General features: G+C 38.5%; 1 long non-coding RNA gene across 1 annotated transcript in view; it reads right to left on the bottom strand.

The window, feature by feature from the left end:
* Positions 1-692: 692 nt before the first annotated feature.
* Positions 693-24,184, bottom strand: part of LOC123653268 — a 52,723-nt gene continuing 29,231 nt past the window's right edge. Inside the window, exons 2-3 of the long non-coding RNA XR_006742975.1 lie at positions 7,047-7,206; positions 693-906 (exon numbers count right to left, since the gene is read on the bottom strand). This is a non-coding gene — a long non-coding RNA (uncharacterized LOC123653268). The remainder of the gene's footprint in view (positions 907-7,046; positions 7,207-24,184) is intronic.

Here is a 24,184-nt window from a genome sequence, read left to right as displayed (position 1 = left end):
TTATGTGATACTGATAATAATGCTAATACAATTCAAAAAGTAAGAATATGAAAAATCATGTATTCACAGCAAATATTATTGCATATCTACTGTGTACCTGGCAACTGTTCTCAGCATTGGACTACAGGAGTGAATAAAAAATACACACAAATACCCTCATGAAGCTAACAAACATTCTAGTGGAAGAAGACAAAAAGTAAACGGATAAATATTTAATTTATGAAGTTGTGCTATGAGTGCAAGAGGCATAGGCAATGCTGGAAATGGGAATTGATTGCGATTTATTTGGAATAGTCAGGAAATATTTCTAATACTTCGACATTTGAGTAGAGAACTAAAAACATAAAAGAGAAGAACTCACCCAGCAAAGAGGAAAGCACATGCAGAGGCCCTGAGGTGACAATGATGTTAGCAAATTAGAGGAGCAACAAGAAGGGCAGTGGGGCAGGAAAGAAGTGGGAAGGAAAGAAGTGGGAAATAAGATAGAGAGAGATGTGCATGTGGGACAAGAGCAGCAAAATCCAACTGTGCTGGCCTGAATCAAATATGAGCTGGAGTATTATTAGAAATGTCATGACAGAGGATAGCATTGCATAGATCTTTAAAAAAAAATGAGTTTTATCTCATCTGAAGGAAAATAAATAAACATGCTAGCAAATGTACAGAAATACTTAACAAATATATGGGATATGATAATCAAACATAGTTTTATTCATTCCAACATTTTAAAATTAATTTGACCACAGGACACTTTTAGGCATTTCTAATACTTCTGAGAACAAAGCTTCTACTCAGACTTCTATTCAAATGAATCTTTTATTTCTGGCCATTTTTTTTCTCATCTGAGCATCTTCTTGGATACCACTGAATTCATCTGGACAGTTCACTGGCTTTCTTCATTTTATTCTGAAAATAAAGAGAGAGAGAGAGAAAGTATAACCAAGCTAGTCACATATGGCTCCTTGTGAAAGGAAAACTTCTGAAAAACTATTTAAATGTCTGATTAAATTAAAAAAAAAAAAATCCGTTGTGGCCTCAGTCTGCTACCAGCTTATAATAGCAGAAACTTGAAGAATGCAAAACGGCGAAAGTTCAGACGCCTGTCTGATAAAGGTGTTCAAGCATGGTTTGGGGGAAAAGGTGAGAACTAATCAAGCAAGATGATCTCATCCAAAATATACATTAATTTATGAGGTGTTAACAGCATGGGAATTAACCTATGAAATTATTTTATTAAACAAAAAGAATTAAAATGTGCTACTCTCATTATAACAGAAATTTATGAACTACATCATACCAAAATACAACTAAATAATGACTGAAGTTGGTTTTATAAGGACATGTCTACTAAGTTGTTCAGTCCTTTTCAAGTTCAAGACACTAAGTCAGAAACTAAATTTTTAAAATTACTTATGTAGCCTTCATTGACATATATGGGCAGTTGATGGCTGTTTCTATTCTTCGATTTCCTCAGCTAGTCATTGAGGAAAATTCCCTTACAGTTTTTCCCAAGGGGAATCTTTTGGAATTGTTCATGTCTGCCAATTGCTAAATATTATGGTTAGCTCTACTGTGTCTATAGACCTAAAAACAATTCTTTGCAAATTCAAAGGTACATATCACACACACACACACACACACACACACACACACACACACACTCAATGCATCCTTGTTATATATCCTGAATATCATTTCCTGAGGTCTGGAATTGATCATGGTGTTTTCTGTCCAACTTATGTAAGTGGAAAAAAATCCAAATTGGCAAATTAATTAGAGATGGAAGTTTAAAAATGCTGCTACTTTCCTAAAGCCTTTCTCAGTCAGTTACATAAAAGTGATTTTTCTTTTCTTTGAAGTCCTTTAGCAGTTATGGCCTGCATTACTCATTTGTCGATTTATTTTACACTGCTTTTTGATAGCTCTTCTAGTTTTTGCACTTAAGTGTTATTTTAATAATTTATTGTTACATTTCTCCATGTTTAAGATTTATTTAACTGAATTTTTAAGCATTATGAGATTAAAGACTAAATATTTAATAGCCATTCAATCTCTTTCCCACAATATAGGTTCTTAGGTATCAGTGCCTATATTTGGAATATTGCAGACCCTCCTGAAAACATGATCAGATTTCTTGATTTGGGGTACACTGTTGGATAAAAGTTCACAATTAACTAATAAAAGATACCGATTCCAAGACAACTTAGTCTTCCAAAAAAAATAATCACTCAGGCCTGAATAAATCAATTTATAAAAATAATCACAATTTTCATACAATTGAAGTTACAAAAGCTGTGGATTAAAGAGAATTCTAGGACGATAGCAGGAAGCATCAAGAAGCAGTCTTCATACCTATACAACAATTGCACTGGCGGAATCAATCTAATGTAACTATTAAATTTTGGAGTCTATTGAAGGCTTAAAATTCCCAAGGTAAGGTTTTGATGGAAAATTGTTAATGTTGGTCAGTTTCAGCACTTACCACAGTAGTAGCTACCCATCCCCCAGTCTCTGACAACTGTGAATGTATCCCCAGAGCAGCTTACACACAGTTTGTGGGAGCCAGTAGGCTCAAGAAAGACCCTGCTTTCTAAATATCAAGAATCTGTGCTCTGATGCTGCTCCTGTCATAGAGGACAGATAAAGAGGAGAGCAGATAAATCATGAAGAAACAGAAAATCTGACCCTGCGGACTGAAGGGTCCAGGTTTGATTCCGGTCAAGGGCATGTACCTTGGTTGCGGGCACATCCCCAGTGGTGGGTGTGCAGGAGGCAGCTGATTGATGATTCTCTCTCATTGATATTTCTAACTCTCTATCCCTCTCCCTTTCTCTCTGTAAAAAAAAATCAATAAAATATATTTTAAAAAAACGGAACAGATTAGAAATAGAAGAAAACTACCTCAAAGTAATATGTCATATATGAAAAACCTATAGTGAATGTCATATTCAATGGTGAAATATTAAAAGCTTTCCTCTAAGATCAGGAGCAAAGCAATGATGTTCACTTTCACTACTTATATACAACATAGTATTGGAAGTTCTAGCCAGAACAATTAGATGAGAGATAGACATAGAAGCATTCAAATCGGACAGGAAAAAGTAAAATTATCTCTCTATGCAGATGATATAAGTTTACATGCAGAAAAACCTAAAGATTCCACACACAAAATTAATAGCACTAATTCAGCAAAGTAGCAGAACAAAAAGTCAATGTGCAACAGTCACTTGCATTTCTATACACCAACAATAAAAAATACGAAAAACATTATAAAAGCAGTTTCATTTATAGTGGCATCAGAAAGAATAAAATACTTAGGAATAAACTTAAGGAGGTGGAAGACATACAATGAAAACTACAAAACATTGCTTATATATTAACAAAGACATAAATAACTGGAAGCACATCTCATGTTCATGAATTGGAAGACTCAATATTATTAAGATATCAGTATACCCTAAGATTCAATGCAATCCCTATCAAAATCACAGTGAAATTTTTTGCAGAAATAGAAACACCCATTCTAAAATTCATGTGGAATTTCAAGGAACCCTGAATAGTAGGTAGATAGATAGATAGATAGATAGATAGATAGATAGATAGATTGAACAAAGCTGAAGAATTTATACTTTCTGATTTCAAAATGTATGACAAAGCTATAGTGTGGTGCTGGAATAATGACAGACATATAGACTGGTAAGCTAGAATAGGTATTCCAGGAATAAACCCATGCATTAGTGGTCAAATTATTTTTCAAAAGGATACCAAAACCATTCAATGGGGGAAAGATGGTATTTTCAATAAGTGGTATTGGAAAACTACATATCCACATACATTAGAAGGAAGCTGGACTCTTATCTAATACCAAATACAAAATAAATAACCCAAAATGGATTGAGACTTAAATGTAAGAGCCAAAACTGTAAAAGTGTTAAAATAAGTATGGGACAAAATTTCACAACATTGGATTTGGCAATGACTTCTTAAAAATAATACCAAAGACATAGGCAAGAATAAGAAAAGACAAATTGGACTCTATACAAATTTTAAAACATTGTTCATAAAACAGCGCTATAAGAGTAAAAAGGAAACAAACTGAGTGGGAGAAAATACTTGCAAGTCATATATCTAATAAGGAATTAATATCCAGGTATATAAGAATTCCTAAATCTCAATAGTGGAAAACAAAAACTCAGTTAAATACTGGACAAAAGACTCGAACAGATATTCCTCTAAAGAAGATATACCATTGGCCAATGAGCACATGAAAAGATGCTCAACATCACTAAACATTCAGAAAATGCAAATCAAACCTAGAGTGAGATACCATTTCATAGCTACTAATCAGGATACCATCAGGATAGCTACCAATAAAAACATCAAACAAGAAAATAACGAGTGTTTGGTGAGAATATGGAGAAATTCGAACCCTTATACATGGTTGATTAACATGTAGCATGGAAATTCTTTAAAAAATTAAAAAAATAATTACCATATGATCTAGCAATTACACTTCTGAATGTATGCCCAAAAGAATTTAAAGTAGGCTCTTGAAGAGATATTTGTTCATAGCACCTTTAGTCATAATAGCTAAAATGTGAAAGCAAACCAAGTGTTCAATAGATGAAAGGATAAGCAATGTGGTGCATGCAAACAATGGAATATTATCTATATATGTAAAAGCCTAAGTGACCATATAATCAAACAACCAGAATGACCAGAACGACTGGTCACTGACATCCCTTGACCACCAGAGAACAGATTCTCAGCGTAGGAGCTACCCCCTGGTGGTCAGTGCACTTCCACAGCCAACCTCCCACAAGACCCTCCCCCCAGCAGGAAGGCCCCAGGCTGGGACGGAGAACCAGGGGTGGATGGTGGTGGATGTGGGCCCTTTCCCAGAGGAGCAGAGAGCCAACTCTCTCCTCAGGGCTGGTGGCCAACCTCCTGCAGTCCTTTCCCCATCCCTTCCTCCAGCTGGCAGGCCCTGGTGGCAGTGCGGTGGCCAGGAAAGAAGGAGAAGGGGAGGTGAGGAGCCACGCAGTGGCAGGGCACCAATAGCAGCACTGGCATCCTGCATTCATTCCCTCCACAACTGGCCTGGTGACGGTGGCCTCCTCTCCCATCACCACTGGGGCCTTCCAGCCCTGAACGGCCTGGCCCTGATCACCACCCAGGCCTATAGAGCCCACCTGTGCACACATTTCATGCCCCAGGCCTCTAGTTAGTCTTATAAAAAGAAAGAAAATTCTGACATGAGCTACAACATGGATGAACCTTGAGGACATTGTGCTAACTGAAATAAGCCAGTAACAAAAATACAAACACTATATAATTCCACTGTGTGAGGGACCCAGAGTAGTCAAAATCACAGTAACATAAAGTAGATTGGTAGCTGCCAAGGTCTTGGGTGGGGGAAATGGAGCGCTATTGTTTAATGGACATAGAGTTTCAGTTTTACAAGATAAAAAGAGTTATGGAGATGGATAGTAATGATGGTTGTATAATATTATGAATGCATTTTATGCCACTGAACTGTTTGGTTAAAAAAAGGTTAAATTGGTTTTTTTATAAACTGGATTGAAAGCAGACTTATGTAGAGGGCAAAGCATGTACTTTGATCTCAGAGAAACTTGAGTTCAATTCTCTGGTCCTCAGCTTATTGCTTCTGTGACTTTGTATAAGTTACAAAAGCTCTCTGAGGTTCCATTTCCTCATCCAAAATAAGGAAATGGTAATAGCTTCTTCAAAAATTATTGTGATTATTGAAAGAATATATTAAAACCCTGGATAAGACAGAAGCTCAAGAAGCTATTCATATATATTAGGGCCCTCACTGGACACTAGCTAGTAATGTCTGTCATTAGCCAGATGGACTTAGGACAGAAAAAAATCTTGTAAGTAAGAATATTTTCTGTTTAATTTTTATTTTTAAGGAAACTTGGAGCTTTTAGCCCAATTTTAATAAGTACAAGCTCCACTGCAAGCATTCTGTCTAAATTTATTTTACTCGTCCACCTTTGTTTTACTCTTATTGAGTATAATCTTTTTACTTATGGTTTGTTATTTTATATTGTATATGTTTTGCAGCTGCAAAATTTTTAAGAAGTTATCTAAATACTTGAAAAGGGTAAATCAGCTAAATGTTGAACATTGACAAATTTCCTGAAGGATTATCCAGTTCAGTTATTATTTCTTTAAGTCAATAAGCAAAAGAAGAAACAAAGTTAAAGGCAAAAACATCAATTGACCATGTTTTTCAATTTTCATTTGATTGTCATTAAAAAGAAAACCTGTAGTTCTGGCAGTGGCTTATGAAAGAAAATATTTTCATGCGTTAAATTAAACAGGATCTTGCTGTGGTGTAGGGAGTAATAGCTGCAAAGAATTAAGAAATGGTTATAATTGTTTTCACTAGTCCTCTCTGTGCCACTTATCCTCCATGAATGTCACGATTTTCTCATTTCACTGAGTTTAACAGGAAACCAAAAAAAAAATTGCTGAAAAAGCTGAGATTTTCATCTTAGCCCTATCACTTTATGATTTCTCTCCGTTTGGACCACACAATTTTGTACACATAGGAATACCCACCCCCCAAGTCATAAAGGTTGGAATTTTGACCTACGCCTCTTACTTTGCAGAAGATATCACACTGCACTGGATCTACAAATGAGTGTTTTTAAAGCCCTCACCACCCCTAACTCATTAACTTTTAAAATTGTAACTGAGTCATTTCTTCGAGACCTTTTCAGCAAAGTGCTAACCCTAACAAATTTGCTTTAAAAAATCTGGATATGATTTCTGCAACATTTTGAAGGCAGAATGCCAAATGCTTAGCACTATTAAAGACAGGGTAAACGACCAAGCAGACACACAGCAATTGTTATCAGCTATAAAAGTTGTCAACTGGAAGTTTCACAGTTAACTCTTGCATTTCTTCAGCTATGATCTTAATCTGGATCAGCTTTTATAATAAATCTGATTATCCTTTGATTTTTAAAAAGGAATCGCAATGCTATTTGAATGGAGGAAAGATCAGCACTAACCTTGACATGGTAAAAGAAATCCATGACATTTCAGTCAAGGCATCCCTGCCTCTATGTATGCTCCTCAGGGCTGCTGTTTCCCCACTTAAGTAGTGGGTACATTTTTTGAACATTTATCGAGCCATATAATCATGCTTTCTATGCTTTTCATATGTAAATTCTAAATAAAAAAAAAGCATGTTAAAATTGTTTTTAATAGATGAGATTGATCTGAGGCTCAGCAGTAACTTTATTTCTCCAGCACATTTAGCTTTACAAAGTTCTAACATCATCTAGGTTTTTTCCATCCACATAATTGAAGAGATGTTAAAAATAGGCTAGAGATATAAATGTTTCATGTACAAATCAACCTGAGAGATATATTGAATCCTGTATGTATTGAAATTCGTATCAAATTTATTGCAGGCAATAATGATCTTTTCCCCGTTCACTTAGGCATCTTGCTCCTCTCTCTCTCTCTCTCTCTCTCTCTCTCTCTCTCTCTCTCTCTCTCTCTCTCTCTCTCTCTCTCTCTAAACAATTTGCTACTTAGTATATACTCTTCCAGAGAGTGGAAAGAGAAGAAAAAATGGGATCAAAGTAACCTAATGTTTTGCTGCCATTATGGATACCCTAAAATATCCTATATAATAAAAGGCCAGAGGTGTCATGACCAAAACAACCAGAGACCAGACCATCATGGCCCCTTCTCAGGCTGGCCCTGCTTCCATGCAAGCAACTAGGGGCAATCAGGCAGGCAGGCAGAGTGGTTAGCAGTGGTCAGGTAGGCAGACCAGTGGTTAGCGGTGATCAGGTAGGCAGGCAGAGTGGTTAAGGGAGATCAGATAGGCAGACGGCCCCTTGCTGGGTTGGACCCTCCCCCAAGCAAGTGGGTAGGAACAATCAGGCAGACAGGCAGAATGGTTAGAGGTGATCAGGTAGGCAGGCCAACAGTTAGGGGCAATCAGGTAGGCAGACAGGACTAGCCCCATCCCCCAGCAAAAAAAGAGGGAGGCCCAGGCCAGCCAAGTCATAGCACCCAGCCTGTCTCCTGCAGAGGGAGGCCACCAGTGATTGGGAGGGAAGAGGGAGGAGGAAGGGCAGCACTGCACAGATGGCAAGCAGTGGCAGCAGCAGGGTTATGGCCAGCTGCCCTCAGCCAGAGAAAGGAAAGCCCCAATAGGCCCTGATCTCAGGCCAGGCCTAGGGACCCTACCTGAGGGGTCCCATGTTATGAGAGGGTGCAGGCCAGGCTAAGGGTCCTCCCAAGTGCACAAATTTTCATGCACCAGGCCTCTCTCTAGTCTCATTATAATGGAGGTAAAATGATATTTTCCAAAGGGAAATTTGGTGATTATCAATGGGATTTTATTGGTCCTAGCGATCACTCATTTGGATGAAACTTGAGAAATATTCACCAGTAAAATAATGATATCTACATAGATTTATTAATTATTCTTTCATATTTGGACTATCAGTGACTTTATTCTTTTTTTCCTAACCAGAAGGCTGTAGCAAAGTACTCTCCCTGCTCACCCTCCCCCACCTTACTTGTCCTTCTCTTTTTGCTCTAGAAGATTTATAGCAGAGCTACCCAGTTCTTACCATGATATTTCACTGACTCATTTTTAGCCTTATTTCCCAAATTATACCTCCTGGGACACTTGTTATATGGTCCTACGTGTGTCTCTTGATCATTACGGTTTAAGAAGTCTACTAGGTATCAATTTGAATGACATTATGTAAATATATATACTTTTCTCATCAAGTAAGTCAGTTTGTGTGAAAAGTACTAGTATAGTCTGTTTACAGGAAGTATAGATAAAAATACAACCCGTTGAAAATATGTGTGGGTGCATGTGTTTGTATGAGAAAGAGAGAAAGGCAGAGACAGAAATATAGAGAAAGGACAGAGAGGAAGCAAGCACCAAAATCCTGCTTCTTGGACACTGAGCATTCCACATATTTATTACAACCTTCCGAATTTTCACTCAGATGCTATTGACTTTACAGACCATTTTCAGCAATATCCAATGAAAACAAATTAATACACGTACAGCCTTTTATAGCTATAAAGCAATTTTACATCTATCACCACATTTGATCATTTCAACCACCATTCCATAATGTAGGGCTCTCATTAACCTATCAATTCCATGGAAAGAAGCTTTTTGGTAAGTGCTTACAAAAAAAGTTAACCTGTAGTTAGTCCAAAGTCCAAAACAATGGAAATGTCAAAACTTTTGAAACTGTCCTGAAAACTAAACAAAAATGAGTAAGTTGCAGAAGAGCCTGTATAAATAATTTCATTTTATATTTTACCTGGAATTTTAAACTTAGCAAGTAAAATAGATTAAAAGATTCAAATCAAATTGTTAGTTGGGGTTTTCAGAATGTCTTAGGCATGTTTTTCTCTTCTTTAAGATGTACAATTAAGAACCCATGTTAATGGACAGATAACAAAGTTGACTGAATTCTTTAGACACACCATATTCACAGACTATTCTTCAAAGCAGTAGCAACAAATTCAACTCAATTTTAAACAGACAGTTTTTTAAAAATTGGTGAAAGTTCTATTTTAAAACATGACCCAACTTCTTTTTTCTATCTTCTATAATATTAATTATTACAGAAGTGACATATACTGCATGAAATTTAAATTGTGATGAATTCCTTATGAGATTAGCAGTTTTTGAGTATTAATGAACTCAAAGACCATAACTTTGTCAACACAAAGTGTCTTTCACATATGTGATTAATAACAAAAGAGGGTATTTGGAACTCAAATTTTTTTTACTAACTTCCCAGTGTTAGATTGTGATATCCATATCACAAACATGATAAATATTCTTAATCAGTAGTATAAAAGTTCTCATTAGGTACTCATTAAACTCCTTCCTGAACCTTAGGATAACCTTGAGAAGCACAGTAGACACTAATGAATATGTGCTTTCATTTTATAATTCTTATTAATGTTAGTGGAATTTATATGCATACAGTAAGCAAAGGTAGTATACATAAACTATAATAAAATATAATAGTAATTGGAATTTCATACCTTAATACTAAAACAAAAGATATATTTATTGATTTGTTAAAATAAAACTATCTGTGTAAATGACACATATGAAATAAAAATTAGTTGCAAGAAAAAATATTCAGGCATCTAAAAATACATAAATGTTTGGCAATAGTTAAGATAAAAAATAAATACCTGGATTTTTTTTACAAGACTAATTTTTTAAACAATCATTTCGGATTATGTAAGATGTTACAATCAAGTTCCTTAATGTAGTTAGCAATACAGTTGATGAAGTAATAAATCAATAATCTCCCCTCTGCCTTTTCTGTTTTTATTTATTGTTGTTTTTCTTATTTAAAATATCCCCAGGCTCAAAAATTCCTGGCTAAGGGGGAAGACATTATGTAGGTCAAACTAAATTATATTAGAGGAATTAAAAGCCTGCCTATTTGCTTCCTCTTGATTTTGAACTAGTTAAATTATTTTAATAAAATGACTAATCAGACTTTTGTTCAAGTTCATCTATAATTGAGATTTCCTAAATCTTCAGATGGACCTATTCAAAAATACCATTGTCTTTCAGAAATGGTTTCCCTTGCTACCTAAATTGTCCCAACACACTTAAATTCCATCTCTCCTTGAATCCTTTTTTGGAGATGAGGAGAGCAAGGTCACCATCTTAGAACAGTAGAATTTTATATCTAGAAGAGACTGAAAAGACTATGTACCTACCAAGTAGTAATTCTTCTTGCACATCACTAGTATTGAGAAACTCAGTAACATAAAAGGCAGCCCATTTTCAATTGTTAAAATATTCTTTCTTATAATTAGCTGAAATCTACTCTGTGGGTAATTTCTGCCAGAAAAGCCTAGCTCTGAAAGCTTAATGGAATAATTTTAATTCCCCTTCCACATAACAACCCTTAAATACATGAAGGCTCATTTCTGTGCTGATGTCTCTTTTCCCCACAGAACATCCACAGCACCTTCACCCATTGATTATATAAGATAAGGTTCATTACCCACTGACCTCTCTTCATAGATGTCAGAGAGAGGCTCTCCTGCTTTAGTCAGAACCTAGAATTAATCACAATTCACCTGGTGCTGAATGCAGGGAGCTTATTATCTTCGGTGAACTGGATACCATTCTTCTATTAATGCATCCTAGGATTGCATTAGATCTTTGTCAGCCTTGCCCCCTTGGGTAACCCTCCATATCCATGGATACATTACCAGGAGGGGATTGAGAGGAACTTTTAACAGACTATCTAATCTGACCCCCTGATCCCTTGATCAAATAGTAGTGCTTTAATAGCAAGCTATCTGAAAACCTATACAGCTGGGTCATTATAAACATAGTAGTGTTCGCGCTTCTAAGAAGTGGTGGAGAAGAGATTGTTCAAATATCCCTTCATTCATTTCTGTCTTCACAACATCAGTATTTATTATTGAGCCACAACCATGGGTCTGGTTGGGACAGAGAGATGAAGAACAGACCAATGAATCTCATCTCTAAGGTTTCTCAGATAAGCAAGTGAACAGTAGCATTCTGTGTATAATATGATGACAATAGCGATGTGAAAGCACAGAAGAGGGGCACCCAACTTGGCCTAGGTCAGATGAGTGTCATGGGGTCATCACTGAGAACACCATATTGAGTGGTATCTTAAAATAAAATGGCTCCCTGTCAGTGCCTTGGTACTGAAGAGTCAGCGAATAACAATGGAAAAAAAAAAAAAAAAAAAAAAAAACAAGAAAAGGGAGTAGAGAAGTAGGTAGTGGAAAAAGAATGGGAAGAGAGTGACTAGATATAGAAGAACCAGCTTGTGCTGCTCTTGCAAAAGTCCAGGCAACAAAAAGAAAGAGGAAAGAAAAGAGGGGACAGATTCAAGAGACACTGAGGACCAAATAGATGTCAGAGGTAAGAAATTGAGACCATAGTCCATTTTTCTCTTGCGTGGGCAACTATGAAGATTGCATTTACTGACCTTCAGACCACAGGTTTTAAAAGTGGGGAAGATGACAATCCAGTTTGATTTTGATTTGGGCTAAGTTGATGATGGGATGCTCACAAGAGATTTCTGTGAGGTGCTGGACACCGGACTCAGTCTCCAGTTGGGATGACAGGTCTAAACACAGATATCTGGGTCATCAGAGGGCATAATGGATAGCAGAAGCCCTTAATGTGGATGATATTGTCCAGGAAAAGTGCATAATGTGGAAAGCAAAATGACAAACAAATCCTCAAAAACATAGGTGTCTAAAGGGCTGCCTAAGAAAGGGAAATTCAGAGCTTACTTCTGTAAGATGCAGGGGCTCCATACATTTATTGAGTAACCAAGGCCAGCTGAGCAAACCTTGAAAACAAAGGCAGAACAAAACTATTAATGGATCCAGGCTTCTTGCATTTAGCTATTGTTCTGAAAAGTTCCACCATCTCACAGACTTTAATTGCAAAATGAGAACTTTATTCCAAAGAGTCTGCTTTTCTAAGAAATTAGCACGAAGGGTATTAATTAATAATCATGTTTCCTTTGGCATCTTTCTCATATTCAGGGTTTCCATTTAGCTAACTTCTGGTGCTAAAGATTTCTGCCTAGAACCCTCTGGAAAACTAAGGTAACAAGGACATTGGGTCCAAATACAGGCATTAAAATGGAATTTGAACTTTCTCAGTGAAGTAGGAAGCTGTACACTGTTAGTATTTAGCAGCTCTGGACTGCAGTGTCCAGACTTTACCAGTAGGTGCTGATGTCTAACAAGACACCTTCGTTTAAGACCTCACTTATGCAAAATCCCACTGACATAACTCATTCTGAATAGCTCGATGACCCACCACTTTAAACAACCAACCTGCTTCCCACACCCATTTACATTTTTAAATAAACTTTCCCTAAAACATGTCCGCAAATGTTTTTTAATTTGTTTCTAATCATACTATAGTGAAAAAAAACAGAAAACCCTCATATTCCCACCACCAAATTTATACCAGCCTTGTCATATCTATGTCTATTCTCTGCCTTTCCTCTTTATACCCTGGGTTAAGTGCCTCAGATTGTACCAAAATCTAGTCCTCCTTTGGTGCTCTGAATCCCATCCTCACTCACCTTCACAAAGACTTCACCTGACTATTATCAGAAAGGATCTCATCTCCCCTCTCTCCTCCATACTTACATTCGCCCCCCTACTAGAACTTTCCCTTTAAAATAAAAGTATACCATAAATTTCCCACCTTACAATACCTTGACCAGCGAAGGCCTATGCTCCTCTTTACAGCATGACCTCAAATAGCTGCTATTCCTGGTACCTCTACTTTTCACCTCTCATTCACCACAACTAATGTTGCAATACAATTTCCAATTTTACAGTAGAATTACAATCAGATTTCTTATATTACAATGAGTGGCCCAGTGCACGGATTCATGCACATTGAAAGAAAATGAATTAATTAATTAAATTGCCAGTGCACATCATATGTACTGGACAGTCACTTAGCCTTTTATAGATAGATGATAGATAGATAGATGATAGATAGATAGATAGATAGATAGATAGATAGATAGATAGATAGATAGATAATAGATAGAGTTCTATCAGATTTCTCTTCTCACTATTAACCAACCAAATCAAGGATACAGATGAACCCCATGTTAAAATATCCAGTGATCTCTCTTCAGCTATCATGATTCTGCAAATATGATTGAGTTGGCCAGCCCTCCCTTCTTGGAGCACTCTCTTCTGTTGATTTCTATGACAACACTCTGTAGTTCCCACTCATCTCATCAACTGCCCCTTCTCATCTTCTCTTTATTCATTTCTCCCCCTCCTCCCAGGATCTCCACTTTGATGAGTATTATGAATCTCACACTCAACATAAAAAGCATATTTGTGACTTGCACCTTAAATCTTCTCTCAGTATTCCCCATTTCAGTAAATGGCATCACCAACCATTCACACTGTTGCTCAAGCCAAAAGCCTGTGAATCACCCTTGCTGCCTCCCGCACTTCCCGTCACTCCCCACATGCAACCCACCAGCAAGTCCCATCAGCCTCTGAAATATACATAAAGTCCCCCTTTTCTCTCTACCTCTATTGCATCTTACCTGGCCCCAAGATCACCCCAACCTGCTTGGACTTTCCTAACCACCTGACAAGCCCTCTGCTTGTACTTTTACTTCCCTACAATCCTGATATACCATTTTTAATGTTTTTCAATTTATATCCATTCCCTGAGTAAAACTCTCCAAAGGCTTCCCACTTCGCACAGAATAAAATCCAAACTCCATATCAAGGCCTTGTATCTGGGTGCAGCCTCCTCTTCTACTTCAGCTTTTCCAGAATTTGCTCTACTCACCCTGCATCACTTCAGCCACATTAGTCCTTCTGCTCCTCAGAAGAAGCTCATTCCAACCTCAGGGCCTTTGCATTTACAGATCATCTGGGACACTTCTCCCTCTAGGCTCCTATTCTGCTGAAAGGTATCCACTATTAACAGCCTTCCCTAACCTAGTCTCCTCTCTCCCAGCTACAAGTTGGGTCTCTATCACACTAACCTGTTTCCTTCTCCTTTTTCACTATCTGAGATGAACTTTCTTTTTATTTCCTTTTTACATTGTTATCTGTCTCTCTCCACTGAAATATAAATTCAGTGAAGCCAGGTCTCCTCTCTGTTTGACTCACTCTGGATCTCCCCAGTGCCTGGCATATATAAAATGCTTAATAAATAATAAATCAATGATAAACAGGGGATAAATGCTGTCTGACTTTGATTCTGAGAGTCCTGATAAATCAAAATCACAACTATGGTGATAGCAGTTTTCTCCCTTAAATGTTGAAAACCTTGCAATCTGGCTGGAGTTGCTTAAAAAACCTCTGACTTAGAAGTGTAAGGGTGGACATGAAGCTCAAACAGATTTAGTTTAACAAGAAATCCATACATGGCTGTGTAAAAAATAAAAAAAATTTACATGTGACTTCTCTGAATGACATTAATTTTTTTTTTTTTAGAATTTTAAGCATTCCTGATTATTGTGGTATTCTAAAAATATTTTTATTGGTTTCAGAGAGGAGAGAGGGGGAGAGAAATAGAAGCATCAATGTTGAGAGAGAATCATTGATCGGCTACCTCCTGCATACTCTGCACTGGGGACGGAGCCCACAAGCTTGGCATGTGCCCCAAATGGGAAACAAACCATGACCTCCTGGTTCATGGGTCAACCACTGAGCCATACAGTAAGGCATGATTATTGTTCTATAGTGAAGGGTGCAAAGGAGTTTTTAAAATACTCTAATTTCATTTTTAAACTAGGAAAACAGACTTTGTGGAAACCACACAAAGGAAAACATTCCAGAGAGAGATGGAGACCCTGAAAACTTTTAAACTTGCAATTGCCCACAAGAGAGTAGCGAGCACCTAGCTGGCTGTTAATTGCTGTTTCCTACTGTGACCCCATTCTATCAATATCTCCAGGCCCACAAACTGAGACAATAAAAGACATGTGAATGTAGCCTCTATTGGTAGTTGTCTTCACAGAGAGGTCATCACCATTAGTCTGGCATCCTGACCATTACGGTTCCCAAGCTCAAGAGCTGCCCAGGTTTGTTTGTGAGTCTCTTCCTGGTGATTGGAACTCTTAGGATACAAAGGTCCTACACAGGTCTTAGGGGAGCCCGTTGCAGAGAGCCAGGTGGGGAGCTGACGGGGCTTGTGGGAATGCTTTGAGTTTTATAGAGGAAAGGAACTGTGAGAATTACTAAGGCCCCCAACAAGGAAAAAAAAGGAGCATGGAGATCCAATTTGGGTCTAACAAGCAGTAGAAACTGGATTTGCAATAAAATAAAAAGTCTGTGATTTCTCCAAATTGCTCCATTTGGTGTTATTGGCTGAGTGGAGCCAGAGTGGAGCATGCCCTTTAACATGCTGTTGCCTGCTCCTTGGCCTTGAACTTCAGGGAGTTACTTGACTTTCTCATCTGTAAATAGATGTTCATGGTCACTATTTATTCAAAGGGCTGCTAGAAGAATTAAATAATATTAATAAGCCACAGTAAGAACTTAATAGAAGATAGTTGATATTATCATCACACAAAAGAGCTAAATCCATAGCTTTTATGTCTCCTTGCAATATTTCTTCTGCCTCCACCTTTGTGGTTGGGCCATTATCTCTCACCAAATCTTATTTGGGCAGCTATTTTGTCCCATCAGACTTAATACTGTTTATCTACATAAGGTCTGTGCTTCTTAAAATTGAATATAAATATATGGTCTATAATTTACTCCCTCTCACTTTATACCCTCACAGCCTAGCTTTGGGTCTAAGCTGACTTCTAGTTGACTCCTGATTCAATAAATATTTGTTGAATGTTGTTGATATCTGGTCATCATAGCTACCACCCTAGTGATAAATACAGACATGAGTGAAATTTGAAGCTCAAGTTTATGTTTGGGGCTGTAGTGTATAAACTTTTAAAAATTCTCCAGAGATTTGTTTTCTTGCTTCTGAAAGGCTCAGCAGAAAGACTTTAGAGAAAACGTGACTGAGGGAGGCCATTTACCAACCTCTGTGTCTATGGCCTTAATTAATTCATCTATAAAAAGAAAATGATAATGAACCCACAGGAATGTTATGAAGACTTAGCATTATATTAAAATAATTTTCAAGTTTATGTTTACCTAAGAGTAACCATTTTTAAAGCCAATATGACAGGAAATCCCAAGATACAATGAATCCAGTGGAACTTAAGGGAGTAGGAGACCGTCTGCTTGGTGCTTGGAGTGTCCCCAGAACACCTCATCAAAAGCTAGAGCTCTGTAGAGCACAGTGTCAAATCCACTGTCACAGACTCATGGAGAGTATGATAGACTTGCAGCAGAGAGCATTCTGTCTTTCTTTACTTTTCCTTGTTCCATTGAGCTGAAGTTGCTTGATAAATAAGTTACAGATCCATTGGCAGGCGAGTAGAGGGGTGCTTGACTTCCCTCCAATATGAGATTTCAGTTTTCATTTAGAGACATGCAAAATAAACTAGCATATGTGCTGGCAGTTCTCTAGGTTTTAAATTGTTGAAATTGCATTAAAGCAGAGATTCAAATCATTGAGCACAAACTTCAGACATGAAAGAAAGAGCACTTCTCCAGTCCTGTTTTAAATCTTCTAACATTATGAAGATAAAACTGAGCCCTATCCAGGGATAAAGCAATCAGCATCTTATATAATAAAATGGTAATTTGCAAATTGACCAAACAGCAGAATGACTGGCCACTATGAGGCACACTGACCACCAAGGAGCAGGCGCTCAATACAAGAGCCAGGCTCGCAACTGGCGAGTACAGCAGTGCAGGCAGCAGTGCTAAGGATGTCCATGAGCAGGCCTAAGCCATCAGTCGGATATCCCCCAAGGGTTCCTGGATCCCCTTCTCCACTCCTACCCTTCAGTGCACAAATCTCGTGCACAGGGCCTCTAGTTATTTGATAACATCATGGACATGCAATTGGACTATCCACAGTAAAAGCAAGTAGTAGTAAAAAATATGTTCACAGCTATAATTTGAGGATGAAACAGCTACAAGTTAAGAATGAAATACATAGGTGATAGTCAATTTTCTATTGTTTTTTCATTTCCCCTCAATTGTTAGAGAGAAGGAGAGGGATTAGTTCATGGTGGTTTCCAGGAGTGAACCCTCCTCATGATTGGCATGTTTTCTTCTCTTCCTCCCTAGACACAGTCCCCTCAGCCCTGCCAGGCTCATGGCTCCAGCAGGCCTGCCTGTCACCATCAGTCGGGAATCTCAGTCAGAACATTGGCATCTCCTCCTCTCCTTGTGGGGCCCCATCCACTGACATCCCAGCCCTCACATAAAACAGTTCAGTTGCACATGCACCCAGGGCACCATCTATTAATTTTTGCATTTCTTCATCTTTCAGTTCAGTTGGTGGCCCTTCGTTTATACTTAATGGTGCTTTTCACACTGCCAACATGCATTGCTTTATCTGTTTTTTATACAAAAGGTCAGCCTGTGGACACAGCTTGGTAGGTGAGCTGTACAGCCCAACAAGAATATCAGGATGCCTTTCCCCACCGCCTCAACCCATCAGAACTGCAACTAGCATAGAATTGTCCCCCTTCCCATAGGCAGCGCAGCACTGGAGGACATTTCCTAGGAAAGGAACCAAAACATTCAGTCTGCACAAGAGCTCAAAAAATAACCTGGACCTTGGTTATCATTTTGTATCCAAGCCTGCCCTGTCCCTGTGAGAAGATACCCAAGACTTACAAGCAACAAATTTACATTATCTTTTGAGTTTCCAAGTCTGAGTGGGGAAAAAGTGTCAGCAACACAGGCTTAGCTAAAGCCTAACAATGCTAATCATCCACAAGTTTAATTCTGAGGGAAAAATAACAAGTGGTCATAAATTATTTCCTAAGGTTGCTTTGGACAAAGTACAATAGAATATCATTACTTTAGTCCCTGCCAGCCAAGTACAAACCAGAACAAACCAACCTTTCTCTCAGTAAGGCAGGTCTTAAAGGAATTTGATTGCTGCTTACTGCTCCCCTGTCTGCTTTGATCAGGAAAGCTAAGGAGCTGGCAGGGCCAGCCTCATTCCCAGCAGTCTCCTTAGCCTGTCTGCTGCAGAGAGAAATGCCCCCACGGGGTTAACTTACTGTATAAGAGACAGAGTGAAAATTGTCCAGACAACCAAGAAGGACTCATGGCCTCAATCAGCCTCACAATGTGAGAAGGCCTATTTCACACCAAGGCAGTGCCTAGTGGGCCCTCTTCCAATGCGTTCCCTGTGCCCTAGAAACAATGAACTAACATTGCCTGAGCTTCTTGTTATTCTTACCAAGAACAAAAAAACAGTGTAGGTGTAGTCAGGAAAAAAAGGAAAAGAAACTGAAGGGAGGAATCAGGAAGACATGCCCTGGGTGACAAAGGCAACAGTAGCAAAATGCACCTAGGAATCTGAAGAAAGTAGCTGCTAAGGAGATGGCACTCCCTGAGGTTCAAGGCCAAAGATTATCTTCTGTATACAGTGCTACTGGCCTGGTGCACATAACCATAGGAGTAGCCTCAGGCAGCCTGGGGACTTTATCTCCCCTCTCTGTTAGTGTGTGTAGGACAGGTGATCTAAGGAGAGCAACCAGGTTCTCTCCCAGAGAGTAGGAATTTGGAAACAAGAAAAAAAATGTACATTATATTTGGAGGCCAAGATCTATGGCATGTGGGCTAGTTAACAGCCACTCTGCTCAGGACTTCAAGAGAAGGGCCCTTTAGGTAGGAGCGGGAGCATTTTCCAGTCACCAACTGTAAAAGCAAAGAAAGCAGCTTTGTAGATAAGTTAGCTTGAAGCAAATAGATATACAGGGTCTCAGGTTTCAAATCATTGTCTTGGGAATATCCCCTCCGCCTGAAGGTCAAATATTCCTCCTATTTCACAATCAAGCAGAAATCTGCAGGAAGTCCTCTTTCATTCATTCAACAATATTTGTTGAATCAAGCACTATTCCAGGCACTAGATAAAACTAAACAACAAAATCTGACTTTTGTAGAATTTACATTCTAATGAGAACTGATTAAGAATAAATTGGAGCCCTAGTTGGGTGGCTGTATTGGTTGGAGCCTCATCCCATACAGCAAAAGGTGGCCAGGTTCAATTCCTGGTCAGGGAACATACCTAGGTCATGGGTTTGATCCTCAGTCAAAGCACAAATGGGGGGGGGGGGGGGCAACTGATCAATGTTTCTCTCTCTCTCTTTTCCTCTCTCTCTAAAACAGGGGTTTTCAGCCTGTGGGGCGGGACCCCTTTGGGAGTCAAACGACTCTTTCACAGGAGTCACCTAAGACATCCTGCATATCAGATATTTACATTATAATTCATAACAGTAACAAAATTACAGTTATGAAGTAGCAATGAAAATAATTTTATGGTTGGGGGTCACCATCACATGAGGAACTGTATTAAAGGGTCTAGAAAGGTTGAGAACCACTGCTTAAAACCAATAAAAACATATCCTCGGGTGAGGATTAAAAATTAAATTAAATTAAATTAAAAAATAAATCAGAGAATATAAAAAGTAAATAATATAGCTGGTACCAGTTATGATAAATATAATGTAGGTTCAGAATCAGATGTGTTAGGGCAAGCCTTACAATTTTAAACATTGAAATTTTAAGTTTCAAAGTAGACTTTTCTCAAAGGAGAACAGATTTTAAGGAAGTGCAAGCACTCCAGGGAAATGAAACATCTAGTGTGGAAGCCCTGAGAGAACAAGGAGACCAGTATAGCCGGGCAGATTGAGAGTAGGGAGAGGGATAGGTCAGAAAGGAAGGGGCATTGATTGTATAAGACTTTGTCGGCCATTGTAAGGATATTATCTTTTGCTCTGAAAGAAATCAGGAACTATCAGAGATTCTCTAGGTGAGCAATGTTGTCTGACGTATTCCTTTTTCCACCCCCCCATATGTTTAAGAGAGAGAAAAAGAGAGAAAGAGAGAGAGAGAGAGAGAGAGAGAGAGAGAGAGAGAGAGAGAGAGATCCATGATGAGAGAGAATTGTCTTTGTCCTGCCCACCCCCTACTGAGGATTGAGCCCACACCCAGGGCATGTGCCCTGACCGGAAATCAAGCCATGACATCCTCATTCATGGGTGGATGCTCAACCACCCAGCCACATTGGCAGACTTACATTTCAACAGGTCATTCTCACTGCTCTGTGGAGAACAGTGAAGGGGACCAAAGGTATTAAAAGAAGCAAGAAAATTCTTAGGAAGTAAACCAGGAGAGATGATAGTGGCTTGGATCAGGTAGTAACATGGATGGCAGTGAGAGTTGTTCAGCATTTAAAATATATTTTGAAGGTAGAGACAAAATTATTTCTTGATATTAATTTAGGATTATTTTTACATCATCCTCAATACTCTAATCACTCATTTATTCACTTTACCTTATTGAACCTGACTTTGTATTCAGCCCTGTGTTATGCTTTTTAAGCAATAAAAGATTATTTAAAACAAGAATTCCAAACCCTATGGAATTTACAATCTAGTTCGGAGGGAAGGAAGACAACTGGAGCTTCCTCAAAAAACTGAAAATGGAACTCCCATTTGACCAAGTAATCCCTCTCCTAGGAATATATCCCAAGAAGCTAGAAACACCAATCAGAAAGATACACCCTTATGTTCATAGCAGCTCAATTTACAATAGCTAGGATTTGGAAACAGCCTAGGTGTCCATCAGCAGATGATAGGATCAAAAAACTATGGTATATCTACACAATAGAATATTATGCTGCCATAAAAAAGAAGGAATTCTCATCATTTGCAGCAACCTGGATGGAACTGGAGAACATCATGCTGAGTGAAATAAGCCAGTCAATGAAAGAGAAACACCGCATGACCTCACTCATTTATGGATAATAAAGAACATTATTAACTGATACAAAAGATATAGAGATAGTAAAGCAACAAGCAGATTACAGTGGGGAGGTTAGGGAGATCTGAGGAAGATAAGAGATCAACTGAAGGACTTGTATACATGCATATAATAAACCAATGGACACAAAACTCTGGGGAGGAAGGGCATGTATGGGAGAGGGGGCAATGGTATATGTACAGACAATAATTTAATTAAAAATAATAACAATAATTATAATGGTGGGGAGTGATCACTGTCATAATGAAATGAAGATTAGCATTGTAAGAGTTCCTGCTTTTGAAGGTGCCAGACTTGCCTAAAGGCTGTAGGAGACTCTCAGGTTCACCATGAGCAGCGAGAACCACCTCACAGTATGGTATAATCATCCAGCATTTAAACACAGCTCATTTAAAGAAGCTTATATGCTTCTGTTTTATTTTGTAGTTGAGGAGATTATGGTTTTGTCCTGGAGACTGTTCTGGGAAGCCCAGTGGCCTCTTCAGGAATGTAGGACCTTTTCTGCAAGTTTCTGGGGCTGCTGCTGACAGGTAGTCTCAGGTGTCAGCCCTCTTTGGGAATTGCTTTGGCTCAAGAAAGTAGTTTTGCCAAAAAATGCCTCCTTCTCAGGGTGACCCAGGCTCATTCTTCCAACTCAGGACAACTCTGAAGGGTCTTCTCAGTTTCAGAGCTTCTCATTGCCTGAGGCCTCACTGAGACTACATCACAGTCTGATTTCTCTCTGTGTCCAACCCTAATTCCCTCCCTGCCTTCTATAGATGATAGTCCCAGGAGCACATCCATATGAACTTCCTGCACCCTAACCTCCTTCTTAGAGTCCACTTCTTCAGGAACACAACATGCAGTATGTTTATGTAACTACATTCAGTGAGCCAGATAGATGGATTTCTATACTTGCCCATCGGCATCTAGTTCAAGGTTAAAGTTTGCCTTTGAATGAGCTTCTATGATTTATTTGTCAATAGGAAAAAAACTTATAGCTCCTTTTTGTCTGAAACTGCCAAGAAACAATTGAATTATTCAACCACATGACAGAAATTTAGTCATCAGAAGAACAGAGGGCAACAAATGGAGTTAGGTAGGAGTCATAAACTTGAATGACAATGATTGTCCCCTTTATACACAAAATAAGTAAATGAGGTAAGAAAAGGGTGCATGGCCCTAACCGGTTTGGCTCAGTGGATAGAGTGCCAGCCTGCGGACTCAAGGGTCCAGGGTTCAACTCTGGTCAAGGGCACATCCCCAGTAGGAATTGTGCAGGAGGCAGCTGATCAATGTTTCTTTCCATTGATGTTTCTCTCTATTCCTCTCCCTTCCTCTCTGTTAATAAAAAAATCAATAATATATATATATATATATATATATATATATATATATATATATATTTTATTTTTATTTTATATTTTATTAAAGAAGAAAGAAAAAGGCACATGCTGGGCGCTGGGGTGAATTGGAGAATGAATGATTCATCAAACAGGGCAGCTATCTTTAGGTGCAATCTGTTGTTGGCATTGCATATAAAAACCCAGTGTTCCCAACTCTTTTGATGTTTCATGAGAAGAAAATTCTGAATGTGTGTGAAATCTTCCACTTTTTAAACATTGGCAGCTAATTTTTAAAAAAGTAATGCACTCATCTGGCCAAACTAAACACATTTGTGCCATATTTGGCTTGCCTTCACCAGTTTATAATCTCTGGCATAGAGCATTCTTCTTATGATCCTTCACATTGTCAGTAGTGGGCCTGTCTTCCCACATAATGTTGATGTGAGGGCTCCACCACGTGACCCACCCTGGGACTGCTTCCATTGTTAGGAATACAACAGATTGAGCTGAAGTTTCAGTGGAAGTATAATAGGCTGACATGATTGCTGCATTTCATAACCAATTATCTGGGGGTTAGCAGGGGGACTGGAGTAGAACCCCAAACTCCTTAGTCAGCAATGCTCAAACCCATTGATTGACATTGTCCATCACTAGCTGTGTCACCGTGTGATTTGATTTAGTGACTCCCTTGTGTGCCCTTGAAGTAACAGTATTGCTAAGAAATAAGAATATAAGCTTGAGAAATATCAATACATATTCCAGGTATTTGGAATGCTCTAAGTTTATGTTAAAAAGTAAAGTAAAAAAAGAATACAATTGTCTAAAATACATGTGTCAAACACAAGGCCCGCGGGCCAAATCCGTCCCGCCAGGCCTTGCAATGTGGCCCGCACCGCGCTGTCATCACTGCACTCCGCTGCGTTTCCATCACAATGACAGTTTATGACTGTTCAGTAAACCATTCGGCCCGCGATTTAGGCTGGATTTTAGATTTTGGCCCCTTCTCTGATTGAGTTCGACACCCCTAGTCTAAAATGTATTTTCATTCAGAAAAGGGACTAGAGCTTCTTTTCTTTCTTCATTAAGGGGATATGTCATGAACTCCTTAATGAGATTGCCCAGGTTCAAATCCAGCCAGTGTCACCCATCTCCACTGAATGACCTTCTGGTAAGTTATTGAGCTTGTGCATCAGTTTCTTCATCTCTAATAGGCAGGTTATAGCATCTGCCCTAAAGAGTTGTTGTGAGTTTTAGGTAAGAATTTGATGACCCAAAGGAAATGTTTTATGTGTTATCTGTTATTATTAATAGGTTTACAAGAAAGTGACTGATTAAGAATAATGTAAAAAAGGTAACTAAAAACATGGCCATAAATA

The sequence above is a fragment of the Pipistrellus kuhlii genome, unplaced genomic scaffold, assembly GCF_014108245.1.
Source record: "Pipistrellus kuhlii isolate mPipKuh1 unplaced genomic scaffold, mPipKuh1.p scaffold_m20_p_3, whole genome shotgun sequence".
Lineage (NCBI taxonomy): Eukaryota > Metazoa > Chordata > Mammalia > Chiroptera > Vespertilionidae > Pipistrellus > Pipistrellus kuhlii.
The sequence above is the reverse complement of the archived record's forward strand: the minus strand, read 5'-3'. Positions and strand labels throughout refer to the sequence as shown.